Source organism: Pithys albifrons, chromosome 2 (genome assembly GCF_047495875.1).
Source record: "Pithys albifrons albifrons isolate INPA30051 chromosome 2, PitAlb_v1, whole genome shotgun sequence".
NCBI classification, from domain to species: domain Eukaryota; kingdom Metazoa; phylum Chordata; class Aves; order Passeriformes; family Thamnophilidae; genus Pithys; species Pithys albifrons.
In genome coordinates, this window is record NC_092459.1 from 3,510,695 (window position 1) to 3,525,780 (window position 15,086).

Genomic DNA, 15,086 nt, shown 5'->3' on the forward strand with positions numbered 1-15,086 from the left:
TAATGCCATGAGCAGATTTGCTCTTGGTTGGATCCAAGGATTCTCTAGCCCAGTTGCTTCATAACCAACATGGGCTATAGCAGAGGTTCTTGGAAAGAGTTTTACAAAAGTGAAGTAAATTTGGAGCAGCAAATCTTCAGACTGTTCTTTCCACTTCTGGCTATCAGAGGTACAGGGACTTCTGGAGGCAAAAGCAAGTCTCTGGTATTTAACAACCCTAATGGCTGACACAAATGAAGTAAACTGACACAAATGAAGTAAATTTTAGGAAAACTTAGGAGAGTGTCCTCTACCATAATGCCCAAGAGCAAGGAGATCTGAATTATTTTGCTTGTTTTGAGTGTGCTGCTCTTAAGGTCAGGATTGGTCCTTCTTTCTCAAACTGGATAGTGCATATTTTCTACATGGCCTCATATCAGCATACATCACTTTTACATTCCCCATCAGCTGTCTAGGTTGAAGAGCCCCATGCCATTCCAGCACAGCAGTCCTCCCACTTCCTTGGAACTTTCCAGTTGGGTTGTATATTTTCTGAACTTAATTAAGCTTAGTTGTTTCCATGCCAGCATTTTCCTGCGGCTTAAACAGCTCTGCCTCCCCTTAGTTGTTTTGGATGAAAGGCTTATGGTGCTGAGAGATCTGTGGCAGTGAAGGACACATGAACAGAGGAACCAGGAGCTGCTAAAGGCTGGAAGGTGTGAAGGGAGAGATATGGGATTGGCACAGCACTGTCTAGCTCCATGCTTGCACAGAGCCTGTAGCAACTGAGCCTTGGTTTACCCTTTTCAAACAGCTACACTTTTTCAGAGGCTTGATCTCTAGGACTAAAGCCTTGTTTTCAGTGCCTGTCTAGTTTGTTATTCCTCAGCCAAAACAGAAGAGCTTTCCTTTCTCCGCATAAAGCATGACCTTTGGGTAGTGCGTAATAAGCTGGATGATCAGACAATGTTTGTTTCAGACAGAAAACACACAATGACTTTAAGAAATACACACCCAGGCACAAGAATATTTCATGGGAGAGTTGGCTGAAAGGGAAAGGGGGGACAAGGGAAGTTGCACTGACCTTAGATAACACATCTGAATGAGAACAAAAATAAAATAAACACAAATTAATCAAGGACTCCAAACTCAACTGCTTAGTGATAAGGATTCAAACAGGCAATAAACAGGCTGTGACATGCTTTCTCTGTGATGTTTGAGCAACTGTGTTACTCCAGTTTTGTGCCTAGTGTGGTGCAGGGGGCTGAGCTTGATGGGATCCTCAGGGATCTCTAGGACATGAGCAGAGGTATTGTTTTCAGAGGGAGCAGGGGGGCAATTTTTATTTTTGTTAGTTGTGTGCAAACAGATGTCCTGGCACTCATAAGTGAAGGGGTGGATGCTCCCCATTTCACATGGCACGCTAATATCATAGAATCACAGAACCAATTGGGTTGGAAAAGACCTCCAAGATCATCAAGTCCAACCCTTGGTCCAACTCCAGTCCCTTTACCACATCATGGCACTCAGTGCCACGGCCAATCTCAGTTTCAAAACCTCCAGGGATGGGAAATCCAGCCCCTCTCTGGGCAGCCCATTCCAATGCCTGATTACTCTCTCTGGAAAGAATTTTTTCCTGATCTCCAGCTTCAATTTCCCCTGGCAGAGCTTGAGCCCGTACCCCCTTGTCCTATTGCTGAGTGCCTGGGAGAAGAGACCAGCCCCCACCTGGCTAGAACTTCCCTTCAGGCAGTTATAGACAGTGCTGAGGTCACCTCTGAGCCTCCTCTTCTCCAAGCTAAACACCCCCAGCTCCCTCAGCCTCTCCCCACAGCACTTGTGCTCCAGTCCCTTCTCCAGCCTCGTTGCTCTTCTCTGGCCCTGCACCAGCACCTTTGAATTGAGCCTTGGTCCTCTATGACCTGTGCTCACACACCTCGTTGATCCTGATCCTCGATGGGGAGACAGGTGTTCCCTACTGCCCTTGCAAGCAATTAGATCCAGGAGCTGGTGTCCTCATCCTTGCTGCAGTGCACTCATCCTGCCTGCTTAACACCAGGACAGCCAATTCAAGCAGCCACACTGGCTCCCACCACAAGTGAGTGATGACCTTGCCCTTCAGGCCACCTTCTCAGGCTGGAACCAACCCCAGGCATATGCCAGGCTGAAAACAGTGATAGCTGAAACGAAACTGAAATGGCCTTTAAATCAGCTCTTTACTGTAAAAAGAAAGCCCTGACCATCTCTTATCTTCTTCCTGGCATTTCTTCCTCACCTCAGGAGGGTTTTCTCAACTCCACATAAGGGTTCCTGCTTGACCTTCATGATGAAGTTTTTGGAAAAATTCAAAAAGAAAAAGGAGAAAAAACAATTAGTTCCACCCTGCTATTCCAGCTCTTTGTATGCAACTGGTTACATTTTCAAAGTCTAGAAAAACATATACTATTATACACTTACTCACCTCTGATGACTGAGATGAGAGAAGGGATGTAACCATGTACTTCCCCTTCTTCTCCTCATGCTCTTTGGAGCATCTGCAGTTTGGTGCAGCCTTATCTCACAGATAGAAATAATAAAACAAGATATTTGAAACTCAGCACTGTGTGAGTACAGGGAAGATGGAACTCGCCATGTACTCCCATATCAATACAGTGGAGAATGAGGTCTAACAACATCCGTTGCAGTGGAATTTCCATGGGCTTCAATGAGTTTTGGATTGGGTCCCTAAGTCAGGCCAGACACGGGTTACTTCTATAGACTGAAATACTAGAAAGTCTGATGACTGCATGCTTCCTGCTCATTTCATTTTATTAACCTCCTGATTTTTTTCCTGTTATTACTGTAAGCACAGCTGGCTGTATAGGAAACTCCTGTAGGTTTTGTAGGTGTCAGCCATTTGGAGTTTGTATAATCCTGCTCTGGTCAGTGGGAGTTTCCTGCCTGAGGGCCTGTCCTGTCACACCTAGCAATAAAAATGTACAAAATAGCATCCACCTTTTGCACATAGAATCATGTAAATGGAGTAAAACCCCTTAGACTGGTTAAAGCAGGTCTTTGTTGTCCATATCTCTTAATTCCCTTCTGTAATGATCAAGCCTGAGAGAAAAAATAATCGTTTATATTTTGTTCCACTGATTTCAGTTTTAGCCTTACTACTTTTGTACTGGCCTGTCTTCCAGAGCACAAGATAACTTAGAAAGGCTAAATAGTGCTACTAGCATCTAACTTCTTTGAAGGTTACATTTGTCTATAATGTTTTCAACATTACCAGAACCCTTATATCTCCATCATTGGCATTAGGTGTGAGATCAAGACATATAATCAACACACATGGGACTACTGTGTTTTACTGATGTTCAGAAGACTTCAAGAAACAGTAGATTTCAGTTATGCTTATCCTGGTTCAAAATTGCATCACATTTCCGACTGATACCAGGCATGATCCTGCCTTGTGAGCTCTTAAGGTTCTTGTTGGGCTCACATGGTGTAAGAAAACAGCAATGTAAAGACAACTGGCACCTGATGGTAGGTTTGCTCATGAGATGGCAACTGCTGTTGGGTGGATTAAGCTTTTGTTAGGTTTGATACTATGATGCTGGAACAGTACTGGAGCAACCATTGAAAGACTGTCCACAAATAAGGCATTTAGGAAAAGAGCAGACAGCTTTTAAGGCAAATTTTCAGTAACAACACAGAGGACTTCCCCTATAAAAATGGACTGAGAGCTGAGTCTGTTCAGCCATGGAGAAGAGAAGGCTTTGGGGAGATGTTAAAGCCCTTTCAAGTACCTAAAGGGCGTCCAAGAGAGCTGAATAGGGACTTTTGATAAGGGCATAGAGTGATAGGACAAGAAGGAATGGCTTTAAACTAACAGAGGGTAGGTTTAGATTAGCTATGAGGAATAAATTATTTACTGTGAAGGTGGTGAGGCCCTGGCACAGGTTGCCCAGAGAACTTGTGGGTGCCACATCCCTGGAAGTGTTCAAGGCTGGGTTGGATGGGCCTTGAAGCAACTTGGTCTAGTGAAAAGTGTCCCTGCCCACAACAGGGCAGGTGGAGCAAGATGGTGTTAAGGTCCCTTCCAACCCAAACCATTCTGTGATTCTATTATTTTAACATCTTATGTGTCATTACTGCAATAAGGCACAGCAGTTATGAATAGCAATTGGACCTTTTAAAGCCATAGACTTGAAATAGGATGGATAACAACAGGAAGGAAGGAAGTGCCATCAGTCCTGTTTTACAGCCAGAGAGACTTGAGGCATGCACAGGCTCATCCAGGATCTCAGACACAGGACCAGACAACCCAAATTTTAGGGGCGACTTCAGGAATTTAAAGAATTTCTCTCTCAAGAAGGAACAGTAGAACAGTTTCAGGAGCAAGGGGCACGCTGTCAATAGCCTGTCCTAAGGCACACAGGGACATCTTTGGAATGAAGATGGTTTTCACATACTCGGTCTGATGGTCATGGAGGGCCAAGCCTGTGGTCACAGGATTGAGCTGAAGCAGGAATTCTAGTAGAGCTTTTCCTCTATGCATGAACAATTGGGGGAAACTCTGCCGTTTTGAGGCATTTCCGAGGACAGTAAATTACATACTAGATCACAGCTCTATTATGTTTTGAGGGAAGGCATTTGGAAATTAATATTTTGTATTAAGATTGAAATGGGGAATGCATACAGCTCTGCTACTCACAGGCATCCTCAAACCTGGTCTGTCACTGCATTTTTTTTTCCTGGTGTGGTGGGTTTAAGCAGAGCTTGGGTTGGAAGCAGCCAGCCTTGAAAGCAGACCCCTGCTATCTCTGTGCTTCAGTGCTCTGCTGCCAAACAAGGGTGGCATTAACTGTCTCTGCTTCACAGGGTGTTTACAGAGACCCTGGGGCAGGAAAAACTCATCAGTGCTTGCACTGGTGGTCTCATAAAACAAGACCTGTGGAAATACCTAAAAGGCAAATGAGACTCAGCTTCCCTTTCACCCAGAAAGAAGGATTTCAGTGCCAGGAGTGGTCGATATGAGGTGACCTTTGAGTTCCTCCTGAAACAAGTATTACTTTCTGTAAATCAGACTGAGATGACACAAGGGAGTTAAAGAAGTTTATTGAGGTTTTTTTCTGGGCTGGAAAATCCTTCTGTTTATTCAAAAGTGGTCCAATGGAAGGTGTCTAAATGGTGGGCTAGATATTCTGTGCCATGGGTTGACCCTGGCTTGAATCTAAGCATCCATAGAGCCACTCACTTACTCCTCACCTGCCAGCAGGATGGAGAAGAGAATATGAAGAGAAAAACAGAAAACTAGTGGTTTGAGATAAATAAATGTTAATAAGGGAAAGAAGGATAAAAGGAAAAAAAGTGATGTGAAAACAATGTCTCACCACATTCCACAAGCACATGTATAACCAGAAAGTCTCCAAGCAATGGCCACCTTGAAAGACCACCCTGACCTCCACCACTATTTTTATTGCTGAATGTGATGTTATATAGTTTGAAACATCCTTTCTGTGAATTCAAGTCAGCTTTCCTGGATGCAGCCACTCCCAACCTCCATCCCACTCACTACAGAGTCAGTGGAAAAAAAGAGAAAGCTTGGAAGTCCTGCAAGCACTGCTCAGCAATAGCCAGAACCCTGATGTACTATCAACACTGTTCCAGCCACAAAACTGGGACACAGCACCTTATGAAGAAAGTTAGCTCCATCCTAGTCAGACCCAGCACACCATCTTGTTTGGCTTGTTCAGATGGGAATGATGATGGGGAGGGAAGGGCTTTGGGGCAGAATTCATTGCAGGCTTCCGCAGGAATAAAATGAAGTTTGGAAAAAAGCTATGACCTGGTTGCAGAGATGGTGGATTAAGCTTACAACATCCATGTCACGTCATGGGATGGTTGTCAGAGTGAAACCTCTCCCAAGCCACGATTGTAAGCAAACAAGTCCTTAGAACAGGCTGCAAATTTACTGAAAAATGCCGTAACAAAGTCCATTTGGGCAGCATTATCACATGCAAATATAGCACTGTAATTACTATACAACCTACTACGGTGAGTTGACTACTGTGCAGGGGCTGCCCTTTTCTGAAAAAAAAAAAAAAGAACAAACAACCAACTGAACCAAACATGGACTGGGACATTCCTCCATCAGAGAGAAAAAAGCCACTGTAAATCTTCTTTTGCAATCTCTTTCTCATTTTCCCCATTCCTGCACACCCACCTAGTGCATTCCCTCTTATCCACATTCTTAATACAACCCCTCCAGGGCCACTCTGACAACCCCCACAGCTCTTGCTCTCACCCAGTGCTGGCCTAGTTCTTATTCAGGATGTTGCTGAGCACAGAGAAGGGGGACAAGCTGCTGCTCCCTTACCAGCACAGCAGGTGCTGGATCAGGTTAGCAGGAGGGTGGTAACTGCCCATAGGCAAGATGAGCCACATGCAAGATCATTTGAGGAATAAACTCTGACAGTCATGCAATTATGTTGGATCAGCTCATGAATGGTAAATGAACCTCTCGGAGATCACAGGCCTAAGAAACTGTTTCATGGAAAACTGAAAATGGTTTTCTCCAAGGAGTTTGGTTTTACTGTAGGTTCCTCCCGCTTGCTTTAAGAAGCCATGATTCTCACACAAGGCTGAGATTAATTCTAGCAGCAAACCATTTCAAATTCAAGGGCAAGGGCATTTCATTTATGATGTGCAAATACAGCCCCCAAACTAACAATGTCCTCATGGATTATGCAATTCACATCCATGCTTGTCTCCTGTCTTCTGGCAAACTGAATCACAGCTCTGAGCAGTGGCAGCAGCAGCAAGGAGGTTTTCTTGCTCAAGATGAATGGGTTAAAAAAGGAACTCTAGTAAAGGCTGCACTGGTCCTTTGTGTTTTAACAATGAGAGGAAGCTCTGCCTAGTTTGAGGAATTTCCCACGTCTCCAATTCAGATGTTGGAAAACTGCTTTATTAAGCCTGTCTGAAAGGTGTTAAAAAAATAAAAATAACCAGGAAGATCAGGACAAAGATATCGTCCCAGAGCCTACGCATGTTCTGTTTGTTTCTTAAACCTGGATCACCAGAGGCAAACTCAGGCGAATCCAGGGAAGTTAAACAAAGACAGATGCCAGATACTCATAACAGGTTCCTTCTGAGCTGGCTGAGCCATCACTGAGTTCAGTCAAGTGTAGCTGCTATGCAGATACCAAAGATTTGCCCCTAATTTCCTTAAATATCACTTTGTTCTGCAATGCTGCCAGACATCCTAGGACAAGCTTAAGTGATGATGAGGAGTTTTCTGGATGGGAGAAAAATCTATGGGTTGAGAAATACCATTTTTATCACGCAACGGCAAGTGATGGAGGAAGCAGAAATGGAGCCTCGGGCTTTCAAATTCACAACATCCTTTCCCTTGCTATTCCCTTGCCTGTCACAAGCTTATTGCCTCCCATAAAACTGTCACTGAAAGTGAGAGCTACAGCATTTGAACATTAACATCTTTCTTTCCCAAATCCAAAAGCTCCTTATGCAGGTAGGTGGGCATCACTTTCCCAGTGATGGCAAGAGAGAAACAAAATTGTACAAGGTTACACCACTGCTGTGTTTGTTTCTGAATTATTATAATTTAGGCAAATAGTGGATACTGGTTGGAAATATAGATGTTGAGCAGAGTGCTTGGGGATATAGGAATCAACAGAGGTGAAAGCACCAGAAAGCATCCCTGTAACCCCCCTAACACTGAGCATTGGCAGCAGCATTCCAGAACTCCAAAAGAATACCATAAAACTGGCTTTCATTTAAGCAACTAAAATACAGACAGAAAAGAATGGAAATAAGATAAATGTGATGCTTCAAGACCTGTGGCCATGGGTGTCCCAAGTCCCTCTCACTTGTCAGAAAATGTCACTGAAGCAATATGAAACTAAAGGGAGATGCAAGAGATTGCTCTTAAAAGAAACAAACCCACCATTCTATACAGCTGACAAAAATACAGTGCCTGTATCTGCATTGCAAATCTCAGCCATGGTAAGCGTAAAACAACAGCATTCCATGCACATCCCTCTTCACCTCTGCAGCCCTGAGCTTCAACTGAAGTAGTCATAACCTCTATTTACATTCACTAGCCAAGCAAACTGGCAGCAGCACTTTGTCAGAAGACTGAATGGCTTAATTTATACCATGAAAAGCCAAAAGCATCCTACAGAAAACTGCCAACTAATCACCACAGAATGAAACACATGCCGATCACAGTCCTCCCGCAGCAGGTTTACTGGTGATGCAAGGCTTACACCACACTGTCAGAATCTGGACCTGAAAATTCCTTCAATCCTCCTTCACCTGCCCCAAATGGTTAACAGAATGTGACATTTCACACACATCATCCATACCTGTAGGACAAATGCTGGTCCTGTCAGAGCCCTTTCCAAACTTGTCCTCTTGCGCTGGGATGGAAACTTCCCATCCAAGTGTCACCTCCTGCCTCTGTCTCTGCCGTTTGTTTTCCCAGGATCTTGAGACACACCTGCTTTTCCGTGTGTACTGTTGGTTGTTGGGCTTGGGGTTTGTTTTTTTTTTTTGTTTTGCTTTTCTTTTTTTGAACAAATTAAACAGCCTGTAAGCAATTCTCAGTGAGCGAGAGACAGAACCTTTTGGCTGGTGGTGATTTAATCAAGCAAACCCCGTGACCTCCCTTTCCTGAGATCAGTGGGAACTGATCCCTTCTCCACCAGCACGGGGTGGAGTTGCAGCTAAAAAACGCAAGCTTGAAAGCACTGTGCTGGATGGGCAGGACGATCTTCCTTCTCCGTTGTTGTGTCAGAGAACACGGTGATTCCTTCTGGTCTGAAACACGGAGATGACCTCTGGCCAGGAAGGAACCTGGGAAATATTTTCTAAGTGATTTCCTGCCTTTGGGGGGAAAGTGGATGTAAGGGACACTTGGGCGGGGGTGCTAAAAGAGCTGCTGGGGAGTGTGATTTCAAGACGAGCAAAACACTTTTTTGGTCAACAGGGTGTGGAGGTAAAAGAAATTTTTTTTTCTTTATTTTCCTCCTAGGGTAAACTGTTCTGAGAGCCTCACTTGTCACTACACTTAATGATCCGGAGCCCAATTTGTGTAGGTGCTCCTCAGACTTTCAGCTATGGCACCTTTCATGATAAGAGGTGCTGAAATTCTCTACAAATTAATATAGGAGAGCCATTTCATGAGGAGCTTGTGTTCACCAGAGCAGTGCAGCTGTGGCACAGGGGCTCCATGTAAGGTGCAGAAGAAATCTGAGCAGGCTCATGCATCCACAAGGACAACTACCCCTGGAATAACCCCTTCACTGTGCACTGAAGCTCCTTCTGCCTACACTGGGGCTCCCAGAATGGGTTTTTCAAACATTAGCCAAGTGACTGTACCCCAGGAAGATGGGGTGGTGCCCCAAAGCTCAGTCCTGGTTATGCTGATAAAATGAAGGAAACTGTAATGGCCTCCTTAGAATCACAGTATCACAGAATTGTTTTGGTTGGAAAAATACCTCTAAGCTTATGAAGTCCAACCATTAACTCAGCACTGCCAAGTCCACCACTAAAACATGTCCCTAAGCACCACATATACATGCCTTTTAAATCCCTCCAGGGATGGTGACTCAACCACTTCCCTGGGCAGCCTGTTCCTTGCTGTTTTTGTCTTGGCCTTGCACCATCTCTGATGGTCTTGCAGGGTAATTGCAGCACCTTGGCCCAACATCAGCCCATGAGATGGCCCCAGGGCATGTGCTGGCTGTGATGAGTTTGCTTTGGCAGGTATCAGCTTCTCCCTCTCGACTGTACAAGTAACAGAGAACAGCTTGTCTCTCTTTGTTTCAGGGAGACATGAGTGGGGTGTGTCTGGACCATCTTTCTGAGGATGTCTCAAGATGGCAAACTGTATCCAGGACTCCAGACTCTACAGCTAATAGCATCCTTCCTTCTGCCCACAGCAAGAATTAATTTTAGCAACTTGGTATCTTCACTCAGGATCACTTTTTACTCACTCTACATAATCCAGTTCATCCTGTAAAAGCAAGAAGGGACATTTGGACATTTCACTGCTGAATACACCTCACCCACATGCTCACTGACATACTATTTCTATAACAGAGAGGGAGAGAAATAAACAGAAAGCAAGCATGGACCATGTACCTCTTTTTCACATGCTTTTGATTAATTACTATGATCCGTATTTCCTAATATTTAACAGCAGCCTCTACATCTAACAACAGATACTTCATTTCAGTGGGCTTTTCAGTTTCATTTCCCTCTGTCTACCTCGTGCTGGAAGTTTTATTCCTATTTATCTCCTTCTGCTGGCTAGTATAACTAAAATAGGATGTTTGGGACATCTACGAAAGAAAATCCTGTTGAGATACTTTAATTAAAATGACAGAATGATTATTCCTTCAAAGAAGAAAACCTGAGTGATTAATTTTCAAAGAATATAGAAAGTGTTAACAGTATGTTTAATGGTCAGTTTTGTTTTCCTAACTTCTATTCACACGTGTATTTTTGCTAGTGGGGTTGCTTTCCACCTCCGTGGTAGTTTCCAAGGTTTTAGAACTGTTCCTGTTCAACACAGAGATAAGTTTCAAATCTTCAGCAAAGCCTGGGGCAGATTTTGCTGTCACATCTGGGAATTTGGGAGACATGAGTGCTCGAGAGAATGGTTAGATTAATACCTAATACAACTTAGAAGAAAGTATATAAATCAGCTCAGACTAGAGAGGCTTATTCTGTCTATTGACTTACGGGACCCTTGAAGGCCAACTCAGGAGAATGTATTTGCCTTCCTGACCTTTCCAGTGAAGGGAGATGAACATGCTACTCTTTGTGGAAAGACCTTGCTGCAATCAGTGTGTTGTTATATTATGCAAAATGGAAAGGCCCTCTGGACTTCAAGATAGATAGATATAGTTCAGCAACAGCATAATCCAACAACCATCCAGTTTCCCAGAGTCCAGGTTTGTGCTTAGGCTGGACATACAAATTCTGAACGGAACAAGGAAAGTTTGAATTCTGGATATTTGAGCAGGAATGAGTAAATGCAAGTTATGGCTCAATTTGGATTAATCTGGTTTAGAGACTGGGAAAGTCTTGCAAGACCACAGAAGAGTCCAGTCATGTTCTTTTATATATCCCGTGCTCTGCCTTTGCATGGCAAAGTTTAATCAGTTTGTACAGCACTGAGCACTATGATGCTCTGCAGTTGGCTGAGACATCTCAATACCCATATCCAATACAAATCATTAATGCCATGGGTCATGAGAAGGATGATATAGCAGGTATTTTGGTATATCACAAGCTTGTTCTGTCATCAAGGAGAGTCATGACATCAATGACTTGCAATGCTCTAATGTGCACAGGGACAATAAAGGGATATTTCAGTTGCCCTGGTGATTCTGGCAGAGAGCAAAGAATTAACCTTTGCTCATACCAGGGAGAGCAAATCCTGGCTCACTTTGGTCTAATGTGCTGAGAGGAAGGAAGTAATGAAATGTCTGATTATACATCTGACTTGAGGAATATATTTAGAACTGACTGCAGTGCTGAAGGCTGCATGGTTTCACACCAAAAGGAGCAACATGCTCTGGACTGTCTCACTGCAGCCAGTGGTCAACTGAAACCATTTATCTGTGTGAAGAAGATCCCTGAAAATGACTTTTTTTTCTTTTCCCTGAAGGAATTCCCTGCAGTGACAGAACAATCAATTTGGGTATTCAGAGTAATTCAGTTTCACAAAGCCATTGCCCAGCTTTAAGGGTTTCTTTCGGGTTTAAGTGACTTGGGTTTATGAGGGTTTTTTTGGGCTAATTATCACATTTATATGAATTTCATCATAGGAGGAAGATGGCTACAATAATGTGTAACATAATCATCTCACTGAGAATGCACAGAAAGCTAAATGGATATTTAATCTCAAAAAAACAGAAAAAGCAAGTGTGGGAAACTGAAGTTGGAAAATTTAATTTAAAAGCAAAAGTCCATATTTTTAATAAACCCAGCAGTCAACTATACCTGTAAACCTCCACGTGATTCACTAATACTTGATATATTTGTATCACAGCTGGCTGCTTGTCTGCAGGAGGTGCTTCATTTTTCTTCATTACTAGGCTTAGATACAGATACAGCTGTCTGACATCTCCAATAAAGAACTTAATCATTGAGCTTTTAGACTTACTAGAGCTCTTTTGTTACTAAATTAGGGATCTGGGTGCCTTAGTAGACTGCAGTTTTAACAGCCTGTTTGGTCTGGGGTTATAAAAATCTTCATCTGCTAAAAGCAGTTATTGACAATAGGCAACAAAGGATCTTCGTAGCTGGTCGGAAATCCCAGTGCAGAGACCCAGGTCAAAGCAGGGACTTCTGCAGAACGATGGAGAACTCATCGAGCTCCTGTGAAAACCTACCAAGGAAGTGGAAAACGCCTCTTACTGGTAGCCTTTGTGCGCTTGCAATTGTTGGATTTCCCCAGCAGAATACATGCAGCAATTCCTCCAGGGATTTTTTGAGTCCCTTCCCACAATACACAACCCACCCATTCCTTTCTGAAGCTTCAAACAGCTTCCTTTGGGTTAGCTGGGCCATGTTTAAACTGGATGGGTCCAGGCAATGGCCTGTTTTCCCATCATTTCTTCTGACAATGGACAATGAAGGCTTTTCAGTGGTGCACTACCAAGAAGTGATCATCACCCAAGACGTTTGGGTGTGGAGAGCTCTGCAAAGCTGTGTTCTAAATAACAGGGGGCTCAAAAATGACTAGGTTAAGCAGAAACTTCTGGCTATACAGAAATCTTTGTATTTGGTACAATTCCACATGGAAGGCACTTTTCCTGTGTGAATCTGATCTTTCTTCTCCTTTGCAAACATGAATGAGACCATCACATTTCCCTCTGACCCACGGGGTCCAGCTCCCAGACATTTTTTTTTATTAAATCTATTTATTCTTTGCTATCCTTCCTTGCTCTGGAACAAGAAACACTCTTTCTGCTGTGGAAAAGAAGACAACACTGCCACAAAGGTCCCCTGGCCAGATATCCACAGCACTTGTAAGACACAATCTCATGAATACTGGGAGAAGAAAACTGATTTGAGAAAGGGGATTTTTAGCCATGAGTGTGCTTTGTGTATTGTGATGTTTGTTAAATCATTCCCTAACAACTTTTAGACTGCTCTCACAGTTTCTCTGAGAGACAGTGTGGGGTGAACGAATGTTTTAAGGTCACTTAAAGAATCACTGTCAAAGGTATCAGCAACAGCAGGTTTAATAAGAAAGTGAAAGTGGGACAAAATTCACTGGCAGGGGTCACTCTACTGCTTACTAGATGGTTAAAGTACACAGAAAAAGGAAAACTAAAATCTAAACCCAATCAATTTAAACCTGAAATTCACCCAAAAATTATCTACATGGAGACTGGCAGGGGTGTGGGTGGGGAGAGGGTAAAGATAGGAAATAGTAAGGATATAAAGAGATAAGGAAAACTCTCCTGTCAAGTCACAAGCTTCAGAGTAGACCCTCTGGCAAAACTAAGTCCCAGACTTGACCAACAGCATAGATATGAAGTTTTAAGAGCATTTGAAACTTCACAACACTTAATTGATGCCTTAAGTTAAGCAATTTAACAGAAGATTCATATAAAATTTACTATAGTCACAACAGTAACTCATAGGCCTCATTTACTTACAAATCTACAGTACTTAAGAATCTAAAAGAGTGACATTCACAGTACATTTGCTATGGCATATTCATACTCACACACACAGACCTAAAGGATATACGAGACATACCTGGGAAAATTTCCCCTCCAATCCAGAGATGTACTCACCTTTGCACCTCCTCAACAGATGAAGGGTTGAGCCTTGAGGGGTTGGGGGCATCAGCCCAGGATCCGTTGTCCTTGTTTCACAATGATCCTCCAAGTACAGCAAACTTGAGAATTGTCTCACTCTGAGAGGTATCCTGCTCAGAGGGAGGTGCTGGTCACAGTCTCTTGGGGGCCAGGAGAGCTCCAAGGGTCTCACTTAGGACCACTGCTTACAGAGTCACAACAGAGTTTGGTGACAGTAATTTTCCATCCTGGCTGCAATTCATGTCAGTATCTTTCTTTGAAAGTTCAGCGACAAAAATCTTGCTCCACTTGGGCTGTTATTCAGCCAAGAAGAATAAGTTTCTAAGACTGTTAAAAAGCAGGAGCTCATTAGGCAGCACTAGACCCTGGGAACAGACAGAGTTTCTCATCAGCTCAAGAGGAGCTGAGCTCAAGTGCTGTTCATCAAGGCTGAGGCCTAAGGAGATTTTCTGAGATCATATTGTGTCCTGAAGCACCCCTACCCACTTCTTGTAATCCTGAAGTTAATAAATAACTGAACTTTTTCTGATAAGGGCTGGCTGGCATAAAGGAGAAACATCTAAAAGAAAAATCTATTTTGTTAGCCTACTTAGCAGCTGGCAAAACTGTCCAGATAGTCCAACACCAGTGCAGTGGTTGCCAACCATATGGTGAAGACATTTATCAGACCAACAGCCAGACTGAGCTGGGCAGGAGACATGTAAGTTGAGTGATGATGCTAGGAAGGGATGGAGAGTACAGAAATGAATTGGGGACACTACAGGGAAGTAAGGAATAGGTCTGCTGGAAATGCAGGAGAAAATTAGGAATGGAGGCATAGGGAAGACTCCAGAAGGACTACAGTCAGGGTCAAGGTCGGGTGAAGTGGCTTGATTACGGTGAGTATTGTAGGGAATATGGTGGGACTCCAAGATCTTGCAGTAGAAGGTGTTGCATGGAAAGCTGGAGAAAAAGTCTTTACTTCTGTGATTCACTGGAAAACTTTTTCTTTTTACAGTTCTATGCCAAGCAGGTAGGAGGTTGCTGAAGAGTCCCAAATGCTCTTGCACCCTAAGGACTCTGGAGAGAGAAGCCCAGGCCAGTAACCAAGTTGTGGGGCACAGCAGGGAGCCTGGAGCCAGGACAGCAGGTGAAGGCACCCTGGCTCCACTGGAGGTGCATTTAAGCAGACTTTTGTCAGTTACTGGAGGGGAAGAGGTATTTACCTGAATTCCCATCTTCTAACAGAGATTTCCTTGTTTGCTTATAGCCCTA

At 43.5% G+C, this 15,086-nt stretch overlaps 1 protein-coding gene across 3 annotated transcripts in view; it reads right to left on the reverse strand.

The window, feature by feature from the left end:
* The window catches only part of LOC139668585 (adhesion G protein-coupled receptor F5-like), a 52,601-nt gene extending 38,443 nt beyond the window's left edge, over window positions 1–14,158 (reverse strand). For 2 of the 3 annotated variants that reach the window (XM_071548230.1, XM_071548228.1), the window contains exon 1: window positions 8,352–8,797. The gene's annotated coding sequence lies outside the window, so the exon portion shown is untranslated. Of the gene's footprint in view, window positions 1–8,351; window positions 8,798–13,808 lie in introns of those variants that run through there. The other variant, XM_071548229.1, reaches the window with a different exon arrangement.
* Between the last annotated feature and the right edge of the window lie 928 nt (window positions 14,159–15,086).